Raw genomic sequence first — 12,930 nt, 5'->3', positions numbered from 1 at the left:
GAAATAGTAACCATTTAATTCATGTATATAACAGAAAGTAAACATTGTTGTGTGTTTCTTCAGTAATCGTCACCTGACTCAACTCGACTACGTCCTGGGTCGTGGGCTGATGGCATCATCGCAATGTCATCAGCCCGTCCTTAGCCAGCCATTTGCAGTGGCAGTACATTTATAAAGCAAGGTGGAGCGCTCCACTCCACTGGGACTACCCCCTGGAAAGATTGGAGTTGGCGTCTTGGAACTGCTCGTAAAGCATTTATGAAGGTAGGTTCAGCGACTTGAGGGCAGAGAATCTCCACCTTTACAATTGCATTTTTTTGTCTCTATAAAAGGGCCTATTGTCTGCTTCATCACCTTTTACTCAATGAAAAAGCTCAGTAAAAGAGCTAAAATCATCTGTTTTTACAAACCTGCTGTAAAATTGACAATTTGTTGCTCTTATTAGAATAAACTTCCCTTTATTTTTTTGTTACTATGCATTCAGCCTGTCCTTTTTAGACCAGAAGAAATATAGTTTTGGCATGACAGTGCTCTTAGAACACGATCATATTGTAACCGATTTTTAAAAAGTATGTTTTTTTTTACAGTCTGCTTCTGAACCTTGCCAGTAGATTGCTATTTTATGATAGTATCAATCTGAAAAAATAATTATAATTAGGTCATACATTTGCCATTGTGAGGGAAAGAAATTTAGTTTATGATGTATGAGATTGCATTACACTTAGAGATCAGAACAAATCAAGCCAATAAATTTTTATACCAAATAACATTCTGATCTCCCCTCTCTCCTGAGGCCATTGAGTAAGATAATACATTTTCAAACTACAGGAGGCAAAAGAAGGAGCAAGGAATATAATGAAAGAGCAGAGTTGCTCAGAAGAATTCAAATTCTCTGAGATTTTTTGTTCAAGATATGCAGGCTCGCTTGTAACTGTTCACTAATAACATAACTACTAAATAATTTGTAAGACTGCAGGGGTAAATATTTGCTGATCATATCTCTAATTCTCCAAATTCATATTTTGTATTTTTAAAGGATAGCATGACCAATGAAATCATTTGTTTGTATTGAATAGACCTGGGGGCAATGAATAGGCCTAAATGGGGCTTTCATGTAATTATGAATGAACTTTGCAAATGATTGAAAATCTAAATCGTTCACTTTTTAAAAGGTACCAGCATTGCATAAACCTAATAAACATTAAATTCAATTGTCTCATGTTAAAAACAATAATTTTTCTTTCCCCTCTGGTTAAAAAGATAGATACATCCAAAATTGCCATCTTGGTAAAATGAAATCAGAAAGTGAGCAGGCACAATGTTGGTGATGGGGAAGGGGTGTGGGTGAAGTTGATAAGAACGTGGGAAGAATTAACAATATAGGATTGGTGCAAATAGGTGAGTCTGTGTCTCTGCCATCTTCCTCTATCACTCATTCTGGTAAAGAGATCTATTAATTGTTGATTGAACTCTTGTGCATTTGCCTCGTTTCCTGTTTTGCATTAAGTTATTGCCGATATTTGATTTAACGGAACAATGGCCATCTAGATGTGTGGTAGGTGCTGGATTTAGCTATTTTAAAAATTCTACATCTCTTGGGTCCTTTGGATTGTGGGAGAGAATTTCTGCTAACTTTAAAGGCTGTGGTATCTCCAGAGATTTACTGGCCTGTCAGAGGTAACAAGTAAATGGCATGTAGCCTTAGTGCAGCCTTGCTGAGTTCCAGAATCAAAATTCTTAAGCTTGTTGCTGATTTTGTAAATCCTCCAATGTGCTTGAGTAATCCTTTAAGCACCAAAGGCTTTGGAGCAAAGTTCACCTCCCATTTGTCATGAGATCTTTAATTATTGATGTTGGCGATAGGGACACTCAGTACACTGCTGTACACTGGTGTGGTTGACAGAGCTGCTGCCTCACAGCTCCAGTGACTCCTATTTCAATCCTGAGACCAGTCGCCAGTCGCTGCCTACAGGAAGTTGTCAGTCACCTTGCGGTCACGTGGGTTTTCTCCTGGTGCTTCTGTTTCCTTCCATGTGCCAAAAGCGTGCAGGTTGGTTGGTTAAGTAAATTTCTCCTGGTGTGTCTGTCAGTGGGAGAATCTGGGGAAATTGGCAGGACTATAATTTTAAGATGTGTGGTTGATGGGCAGCATTGATTCATGCACTCAAGAACCTGTTACTGTTTTTATGAAGTTCTTGGCAAAGAGCAGAGCAGAGCAGTAGAAGAATGATCGCAAGACATATCCCACACTCTCACAACTGCACACCACCTTGTTATAACTTTGGGATGATGATGTTAGTTTGCCAAACTTGCTGAAAGGCCTCTAGAAACATTGGCCACGGACCTTGTGCTGATCCATAAAAGGGGCAAGCAACGTCTGCTGGATTGCACCCGCAAAGATTTGACCAAAAATTTTCACCACTCCTGCACAAACCCATTCGAGAATATATTAGGGATCCTGCAAGTTCAGAATCTGGATTAGCAAGAAAGAAGATGTGGTGCTGTGCATGCACAGGGATCACACTCTGTGGCATGGATCCTGGCTCGTTATTCAGCCTCCAAGCTGGTGGTCTTCAGATGGCTGGTGAATACCAGACCAGCATCACTGCAATGTCAGAGAACTGTAATTAGCCAATCCTCCACCCCTAACTTGCTGTTATAGATTCCTGTGGATCTATCTATGATTGTGGATTTGTGAAGATGCAATCCAGAGTACCATAATCCCAAGAACACCCAAAGAAGAAAATCTGAAGATACTGAAGTCAAATGCAATATGCAAATGTACTGCTGAAACTCAGCAGGTCATGCAGCATCCATAGGAAGTTTATTGCTTTTTACAATGGACTGGCAGTGATTTGCAGGAAAACGAGACAGGTTCAGGCTGTTCCCCCTCTTGGACCATATTTATTGACCTACAACAAACAGCACCAGCTGGATGTGCAGCCCCTACATGGTTCCTTCTGTTTCATCTTTTGGAGAGTGTTATGAGCAGCAACGGATATTCACCAAGACAAATGGTAACTTAAACAAAAGTTGCTTTTAATTACCTATAAACATGAAAACAGAATCACACTTTAACTTATCACTATTGACTTAACTAACCTAACTTAACCCCCTTCTAATTTTAAGCGCACGTGTAATGTGTGTGCAAGTTCAGAAAAGTTCTTTGATTCATAGTCCAATCTCACTTCTCAATTCTTCAAGTTCACTGGTTGCAGGCAATTCTTATACTGTGCACAGAATTTAACATTTATAAAGTTCACCAGGCTTTGGTGCTTGAAAAGTAAATGGTTACCGCTCAGGAAGGTTCTTGTTGGTTTTCAGAGAGAAATTTGTTGTTCGCTGGACACCCATAACTGATTATTTTTAATCAGCCACTTCAGTGTCTTGCCAAAGAAACTTTCCCCATTATGGTTTTCCAGATGATAACCTCTTTCTTTCATGTCACCACAGAGTGCCTTTCTGTTTCTGTTATTCCAAGTGAAGCATTAGACAGCCAGTTCTATCCTCTTGCATGAATGACAAGAGCTTTGACCAGGCTGAACTAAGCATTGACAACCCGTCTTCCAAATGGGGTTTTCCACAAGCTTGCCAGCTTATCCTGTTCCAGTTCCTGCTGCTGACTTTTTTTCTCTCTCTCTCTCTCTCTCTCTCTCACACACACACACACACACACACACACACACACACACAGAGATAAAGCCTGTTTGACTCTCTCTGCTTGCAAAACCACATGACCCTCTTAGTTTCCCTCCAGACAGAACGTGGCTCCAACAAGCCCTTGCAACTGTTGCCTTTTCGTAAACAACAATCCATTACTTAAGTCTCTTAGGCACTCTCCAAAGCTTTTGCAAAGGTTCTGAGGCTCTGACATGTCTAGCATTAGCTAGACATTTATTTTAAATAAGATCTGTTTTAATGTGTTTGTATGTGACCTTTACTAACAACCCTGCCCCAATTTATCTCCCAAAAACATATCTATATTCTGTCATAAGAGCCTGTGAAACCCAGGCCAATTTGACAGTGGCAGGAACCCAACAATGCCTGGTGCTTTTTCAACAGCTTCTGTTCCTTCAGCAACAGATGGTCCATTTCAATAGACATCAGCTAAAAGGCTGAATTCTAATAATGATGTCATTTGCATTTTGATTTTGTGTTTATGATGCCAATTAAAAATTAAGCAGAGGAAGAATAACCCTGAAAAAGGAACTAGTGTTTGTCAAAAGGATTAAAACATGAAAGTCTGAAGACAATGTAAATGAAGTAAAAACACAGTTTGGGAAACTCAGCAGGTTAAACTGTGTACTTCACAGGTAGTCCTCAACTTACGACCTATGCGAGTTACATCCACCCACACATATGACCAAATTTTAAAAAAATACTGTATATATACTGAGATTTCAGATGATGAACGTTTTTTTGAAAAATTGCTTTAATACCTCATCAAGACGTGTGAATCTGACTTGCGTACAATCCGATTTATGACCAATCCTTTGGTCCCAATTACAGTCATAAATTGAGGACTACCTGTATATATTTACATATCTTGATGAAGGGCTCAAGCCAGAAACATTGGTTCTGTATCTTTATCATTGCTATATGACCTGCTGAGTTTCTCAAGCTTTGTGTTTTTATTTAAGTGTTTATCAAAATTGTACCCAAAGATAATTGAAGATATGGGGAGAATTGATCAAAAATTATAAGTACCATTGACATGACATTGAAATGAAAATATATTGGCAATTATATGGGAAAACTTTATAAATAAAAAATGAATTATTAACAAATGCTGAGACATTTTCATGTAGTTGTGCCGTTAATCTTGTACAGTTAATGTAAAACAATATAATACAGATGAATTTTTATTTATAGGAGAATAAAATTGTCCATATCTAAGTACATTTAATACTTTGAATTAGGATTAAAATATTCCTCTATAAGATCATTGATCCTGCAAAAGTGATACACTTTAGAGTGAAAGATTTTCAGTATTTAAGAGATACAGTCGCATAGGTAGGAATAGATACAGAGGATTTCTGTCCAGACCAGCACAGGAACTGTTTGACTCATTATGTCAGCGCTGATCAGTGAACTCTTGTTCACAAGGCATAATCAAAACAGCATTTGATGCCAAACTGCACGAGGAGCTATTAGATCACTAAAAGCTTGGTCAAGATGTAAGGGGTTAAAAAGCACTTTAGAGGGAAAGGAAAATAGAAAGAGGTGGAGATCAATAGGAAGGGAATTCCACAGTCTGGAGCATAAGCAGCTGAAGGCATGGCTGCTAATGGTGAAGGGATTACATTTAGGAAAATCAAAGGGCAGAATTTGAGAAGCATTTTGGTAAATTGGAACTGGAGGGTATTAATGGGAGGGGAGTGGGGGGGGGGGTGGAATTGATGAGATGGATGGATTTCAAAATCTTGCTTTCCAAAAAACTTCTGCAATTACATAAATTTAATTTCTAGCTTCTGTTCATTACCTTTGTTTAAAGAGTGTGAAAAAAGAAAACTGGGTTAATCATTATCATCTTGAACAATACGTTCTGAAAAGGCAATTTCTGTGAGCCAGAGAAATTGATTCTTGTGTTATTATGTATTTTCTATATTGCTGACGTAACATTCACTTATATCGTCACAATTCCAAGGAACATTGCAAATCAAAAGAGAAATAAGCTCATTTGTGATTTGCTGCATGTTGAAATTAAATCTTTTGACACAGTCATACAACATGGAAACAGGCCGCTTGGCCCATCAAACCCTTGCCAAACTGTCTGAGCACCGCTCTGTGTTAATCCCACTTTTTAAGCACTCGGCCTATAGCCTTCCATGCTCACAATACACAAAAGTGCTGAAGAAACTCAACAGGTCTCACAGCATCCATAGGAAACAAAGGGAGATGACCAATGTTTTAGGCCTGAGCCCTTCATCAAGGTATAGATATAAGCAAAAGGCAAGCCCTGAATAAAAAGTGGGGGTAAGAGCAGAGGTGGGAAGAAGGGGTAGGGGGAGATGCACAGATCAACAGGCCAGAGGTCATGGTTGAATATGGGCAGAAGGGCAGAAGAGAATAAAGATAAGAAGTGATAGGGAAAGGGGGTAGTTCTCTGAATGGGGAGGGAAGGGGGGTGGGTAAATGAAGGAAAGGAGACAGACAGATAGGGAAAGCAGTCAAAAGGATAGGTATCAACAGTCCGATTAGTGGAAAGGGATGATTGGATGAGGGAGTCCCGGAGGGAGCAGTGCATGTGAAAAGCAGAGAGGAGAGGAGAGGGGGAGATGTGTCTGGTGGTCGGATCATGTTGAGTTTATCCAGCACTTTTGTGTATTGCTCTACAGTTCATGCAGACTTTCCGGTTTAAAAATCTTTAATGCCTCAGCAATTTAGATGCTTGTCTATACACTTCTTAAATGCTGTCAGTGACTGTTTCCACCACTCTCTCAGGCATTATATTTTAGGTGCTGCCTTGGTGGAAAAGACCCACCCAGATCCCCTCTAAATCACTTAATCTTTACCCTAAATCTATATTTATATTCACTTTTGATAAGGGAAAATTTTCCAGTGGCCTGTCTTATCTATATTCCTCATAATTTTATTTTCCTTAGCTTTGCTCCCTTTTAATCTCTTCTGCTCCAAGGAAAAAAGACCAAATCTCTCCACACTTTTGTATTGCAGTAACCCCAAAAAAAGCCAAATGAATATTACTTCTTAAAAAAAATAATACAGGATATGAGGTCTGGTCTGCTAATTTCAGTGGCAAGGTGAAATATAAACTTCCAATGCTTTATTGGATGTTTTGCTCATCAGGAAAGAGGGATATCACTTTCCCATTTCAGGCACTTGGCATTACTGTCAAGAACATTCCTGCAACAGAAGTAATGCATTTAAATGCAGCATAAAGCTCCCTCTACTTTTTCTAATAAAAGAACATTATTGCATATGTGATATTTCCCTAAGCAGCCATCACTAAAACTTCTTGAGTTTGGTGTTGTTATCCCATAACCAATCAGAATTGTCCTGAGAGCCATTTTCCATAATCCTTTCAGCCTCCTGATAGAAAAGATTTTAATCCTTCCATCTGGACTAGATTTGAACCTATGTTCACTAGTTATTCATCTACTCTGCTTTCCAATCCACAGATTTTAGTTCAGCAGGAATATAATGTGAAATAACTGGATGCAGAGAAAGTCCCGGCTTCGCAATTTTCCAGAGATGCAACCAAGCCAATGTTCGAGGCGAGGTCTTGATGCATCTTCATGGAAATGAAGATTAAAGTCTGATGTGACTGTTTTCCTGATGTTCAGACATGTGTAGAATTGCCTTGAATGTACAGCACAGAAGCAGACTACTTAGTTGAAGCAGTCAATGGCAGCGTGCATCTTCACATGTGCCTCTTCTCCTTCATTTCATTTGGGCTTTTCCACCATGCACATAATCTCACTGCCCCTGGTTACATCAATTCAAAAAGCACATGCCACCAGCAGTAAGAAATACTGGTCATGTTACTTCTTGCACCTGGCCTTGCATCATTTACAGACTGCTAGTCATCAGATCAAATCAGATACCATTTATTGTCATATAATCGGAAATGTAATATTATACAAATTGCACAGAAGGCAGACAAAAATCCATCATTAGCATTGCCTGGTATCCCTCACAGTCAGAGGAAGAGAAGCAAAAGAGAGTCCCCTCAGAGTTACCGAGTGTGTGAGGATTCACCTCCAGCGTTCCCGCAGCCACTGCAGTCATATAGGATTCCAGTTCAGTTCAAACCATCGGGATCCTGAGTCCAGATCCAAAACTTCCAACACGATGAGGACATCTTCAGTGCCAAGGGCCTTTCGGGAGCCCTTCTTTCCCTCAGCACTCACTCAAATCCCGGTTCTGATATGGCCTGTGTGGGTTCCTTACCTACAAGTCCCCAACAGTGGGTGTCCTTCTGCTGCACGGCCACTCGCTGATCCACTACCATGGTCACCATCCTCAAGATCATCTCCTCTGCTTTTCCTTTCAAACGATGGAGCAGGAGGGGAGGGCATGGGGTGGGGGGGTGGGGTTGCTCTCCCTGTTATGGTGCCCTACACCAGATTGTTGCTCCCCTGGAGTCTGTAACCCCTTGTGGCTGCTGCCGAACATAGGCACCGCCATCTTGGGCCCAGACCCCGCAGTTGCAGGATTTTAAATAAAACACCATTAGCTCCTTTAACAAGCTGTTTAAAGCCCATTGGGAGCCATCAGTGGTTGGACCACGTGGCAGCATTGCGTCTCCACTCTCAGCTCTCCCCAGGTCCACACCAGCAGCAGTGCTGCCATTACAGCAGCTCCGGCAGTGCCACTTTTTTTTGTTTCTCATTCACTCTGGTGATTAGTAAAGCAAAATAAATCTTGTAGCAATTGCTAACAAAAATTAGTCTATAGATAAAGTGAGTCTTCAATTCAGCACTAAACAACATGTTCTAGCAATCAAGCTCAAGATTCAAGATTAAATTTATTGCCATTGTAATAAAACAGGGTCATATTACATGAAATTGCTTTCGCCTGCTGCAAGGTAGACAAATTTGCCCATTGGCAGAAATTTCCTGAAGTGTCTCCTTACAGTCAGAGAAAGAGAAGCAAAAGAGAGCCCCCCCCCACCCACCAACCCCGAGAGTCACCGAGTGCCCATAGATTCGCCTCCTGCGCTTCCACAGCTACACAGAGAGCTAAGGGCTGCTCTGAGGGCCATCAGTCTGGAATTTGTCTGAAATGAACCATTTGTTGCGATGGAGTTTTTGAAATTATCACCATTCTTGGCTAATTTGAAGGAAAGGTCAAAGAGAATAGAACACAGAATTTTATAGCATCATACCAGCCCTTCAGTGCATGACGTTGTGCTACCCTAAGTAAACCACAATCTAATCCTTCTCTATCTCAAACCCGTAACTCTCTATTTTACTTACATCCATGTGCCTATTTGAGAGTCTTGTGAATATCCCTTTCCGCCATCCCTGACAATGCATTCCAGATACCCACCATTCTCTCTATAAAAATGCTTACCTTTGGCATCTTCCCTGAACTTTCCTCCATGCACTTTAAACAGACATCCTCTGCTATTTCCTATTGATCCTTCATCACTCCAAAGAGAAAAGCATGGCGCTATAACCCTTGGTTCATGAGGTGACCTGGAAAATCTCCTCTAATCAGAGTTTTAAAGAGCTGATACTAATTTCATGCTATTAAGATGCAGATCAGCATCTGATCCCACAGCCTAGCTGCTGCTATAAAATCAATGACATTACATTTAGTTATGAAATAAACCTCTGACACTGTCACAGGTATTGGACCATTTTAGCCTGATGACAATTATATTAACAGTTATATTTATCAGCTGCTCTGAATTAGTGAAGGCACACATTCTAAGTGCAGAAGAAAGCCTCATAATTGAAGATCATGGCATTTTTATTCACTCTGGCCAAATGGAATCAGACTCTAAATCTACACCGACCCCACAGTTTTAATAAAGGGGTCTGACCTAAAACGTTAACTAAGCATTTCTCTCTGTGGATGATGTTGGCCCGCTGAGTCCAGCTTCTCAACGTTTGAATAAGACTCCAGCATCTGTAGTTACTGTACCGACTCATGACCGTAATTGGGACCAAAAGATCGGTTTTATATCGAAGTGGACGCAAGTCGGAATTTTGCCTGGTGGGTTCACGTATTGGAGTTCAGTTGGCACATGCGTGAGAGCTAAGTGCCATAACGATATTGAACTTTTGCCCTTAACTCTCACGCATGTGGCAATTGAACTCCAATACATAAACTGCACGTGCGCCAACTTAAGACTTGCACATGCACACAGGAATCAAGATGGCTGTGCCCAGCCTATGGACCACAGGACGCTGACTAACAAAGTAAATACGCACATTTTGGCTCTTACATGCACTGTATCCCATTATAGTTTGTCAAATACAACATAAATTCCGTAAATTTTATATTTTGACTTATATATTTTTAAAAAATTTGGTCGTATGTGTGGATGGACGTAAATCGATACGTTGCAAATTGGAAAGTACCTGCGTATGTTTCTAATCGTGACTATTAATTTCGACGATGGTGAAAAGTGGGGATAGTTACATGATAGTGGACGGATCCAACATTTCCAGTGTCAAATTAAGGTGATGCTGCTTATGACACCTCCTCTGTCAGTTCCACCAGGGTAGTATGGAGCACAGGAGGCTGAACACAGAGGTTTGAGGTCAACTGGATGAAGCAGGCTCGATGGCCGAAGGCCTCCCACCAGTCTGCAGGCACCGATGGCTCTGGAAATTGGAACCGTGTTCATGGAGGTAGATGCATTGGATACGAGGGCTTGAACTCACTCTCAGCATCTACAGAACCTTCTTCACCAGCCCGAGAACATGTGGGAACAACTGGGCCAAGAAGCTGTGGCAGCTGCTACAGTGGGCACAGGGGCAGCTACATTGTAGAATGTGACAAGATCCTTGACCACTAGTGGTCTCTGAAGGGATTTCTTTTCTTTCTTTCCTCTTTTTGCAAGTTGCTTCAAACATAGAACATAGAACTGTGCAGGCCCTTCAGCCTTCGATGTTGTGCCGACCCATTTATTCCTTTAAAAAATGTATAAAATCCTCCCTACCCCATAATCCTCTATTTTTCTTCCATGTGCCTAAGAGTCTCTTAAATGCCCCTAATGTTTCAGCCTCCCCACAACTCTCTGTGTAAAAACTTTCCCCTGATGTCTCCCCTAAACTTCCCTTTGTACAGATGTCCTCCGGTGTTTGCTGTCCCTGCCCATCATAATCTTGTCTCCCCTCATCCTTCTATGCTCCAAAAAGTGAAGTCCCAGCTCTGTTGATCTTGACTCATAAGACTTGTTTTCCAATCCAGGCAACATCTGCACTCACACCATAACTTCCACATCCTTCCTATAATGAGGTGACCAGAACTGAACACAATACTCTAAAGTGTGGTCTTACCGGAGATTTGTAGAGATGCAACATGATCTCTCAACTCCTGAAATCAATCCCCCTATTAATGAACCCCAGCATCCCATAGGCCTTTGTAATTAACTATCCTATCAACCTGTGTGGTGACCTTGAGGGATGTATGGATTTAAACCCCAATATCCCTCTATTCCTCCACACTCTTAAGTAACCGACCACTAACCCTGTACATAGCCTTCTGGTTTGTCCTTCCAAAATGCATCACCTCACATTTATCTGGGTTGAACTCCATTTGCCACTCTTCTGCCCAACTCTGCATCCTGCCTATATCGTCTTGTAAATTTGACAACCTTCAGCTCTATCCAAAGTGCAAATCCTGCAAAAGAAAGCTATTCACTGTATCTCGTCGCAAGTGACAATAATCCGTCTCAGTCTAAATCCCCATCCTGTAAGTGTTTAATCTGTCTTGTGCAATGGATTTCTCTTTCAAATCAATAGCCACCCTATGCTGAAAAACCTCAATCTTAAAAGAGTGAAACAAGAAAGTTTGCAGACGCTCGGGTTGAGTGCATTACACAAATGTGCTGGAGAAACTCAGCAGGACAAGCAGCATCCATGGGATGTAAATGGTAACCAATGTTTTATGCCTGGGCATTTCCTCAGGTATTTTTTATTTTAAATTCCTTATTCTCACATTAACTACCTCTATGGTCTCTCTCTTGTTTTTTTCTAGTTTTACAACTCCCGAGAGCTCTGTACTCCTCCACATCTGGCCGCTGTACAATGATTTTACCCCAGTTTGATGCTCATAGGGTCGAACGACTATCTCCTAACCTTTGGTTTGCTAATTATTAAAGAATTCGAATAGCTTCAACTAATTTTGTAATTTTAATACATTTTCTTAAAGATATTGCTGCTGGACATATCCAGAAATAAAAATAAATTGAACATCGATTTCTTTGTACTGTATTCAATGATGCTTTAGTTTAAAAATTCAGTGTATTTTTCTCTTCATTGTTCCATGTTTCCTGAATTAGTATCTTTAATTTCTCTGCAGTTCTCATTTTCTCTTGGGTGTTTTGCTCGCTGATGAGATCTTTTTTCTAGTTTATGCAAACACAATCAGAATATTGTGACTTTTGCTCAACGGCTAACGTTCGATTGGAAACCATTTTTTTGATCTCGTAACTCAGTAACCGCCAGGGTGGTTTACAGAAGTCCTTTATGTTTTATGTCTGATTTAATTGTTTTTTGAATTGAGTTTTCTGAAGGTTCCCTGTGGAAGGAAAGGTCCTCCCTGGACCCAGTCTACAGCAAGAGCTCAGACATAAGCGAGACAGCCAAGCAGGCCCCTGAGCCCATTTCACACGCCATACACCAAGACTTGAAATGGGTCGGGGGCGGGGGGGGGGGGGGGGGAAGGTTTACATTTATTTTGGCCCTAATCGCTGCTTTGGAACTGCAACATCTGCTTCCCTGTGTGAGAAGACTGATTAGTTGTTGGCAGCAGACAGCTGACAGCAGGGTTCAGAATGAAACCTTTTAAGGAAAGATAGAAAGCACAAAGTGACAACTCCTTACTTGGGGTACTACCTCACTCTTTGATTCTTTCAGGTTACAAAAAGCTATAGCAGCTAAAAATGGAATCTTAACTATGCAGAATTTTATTACTGAATTACCCATTTAATTTCAGGATCCACTTGGCTTTTTTGTCAATTGTGTAGGAGCTTGCTGAAGCTTTTACAGTATCTTTTACGCAGAGTTATTATTTACTCCACGTGGTATGAATTAACAATGTTGCACTCTGAGCCTTTCGTAACAGCACATTAATTTATGGCATGGATTTCATGTTATTCAACTGGCATCTTAACACAGAACATGCACTCAGCAAGCTACATTGTGGCTCAATCTCTGCAGATAACGCAATAGGTTTTCCCCATGTATTGACTGTTCAAGTATAACATCTCTTGCCTTTTAAAGGGCAAGC

General features: G+C 40.8%; 1 protein-coding gene and 1 long non-coding RNA gene across 2 annotated transcripts in view; one reads left to right on the top strand and one right to left on the bottom strand.

Annotated features, from left to right (window-relative positions):
* Nucleotides 1-12,930, bottom strand: part of LOC138756719 (collagen alpha-1(XXV) chain-like) — a 427,583-nt gene that overhangs the window by 112,197 nt on the left and 302,456 nt on the right. The window lies entirely within an intron of this gene.
* Nucleotides 173-11,549, top strand: LOC138756271 (uncharacterized). The gene is made up of 3 exons (XR_011352935.1): nucleotides 173-264; nucleotides 10,186-10,325; nucleotides 11,442-11,549. It is a non-coding gene; the product is annotated as an uncharacterized lncRNA (long non-coding RNA).

This window comes from Narcine bancroftii, chromosome 3 (assembly GCF_036971445.1).
Source record: "Narcine bancroftii isolate sNarBan1 chromosome 3, sNarBan1.hap1, whole genome shotgun sequence".
NCBI classification, from domain to species: Eukaryota; Metazoa; Chordata; class Chondrichthyes; order Torpediniformes; family Narcinidae; genus Narcine; species Narcine bancroftii.
This window is presented reverse-complemented; position numbering and strand designations above follow the sequence as displayed.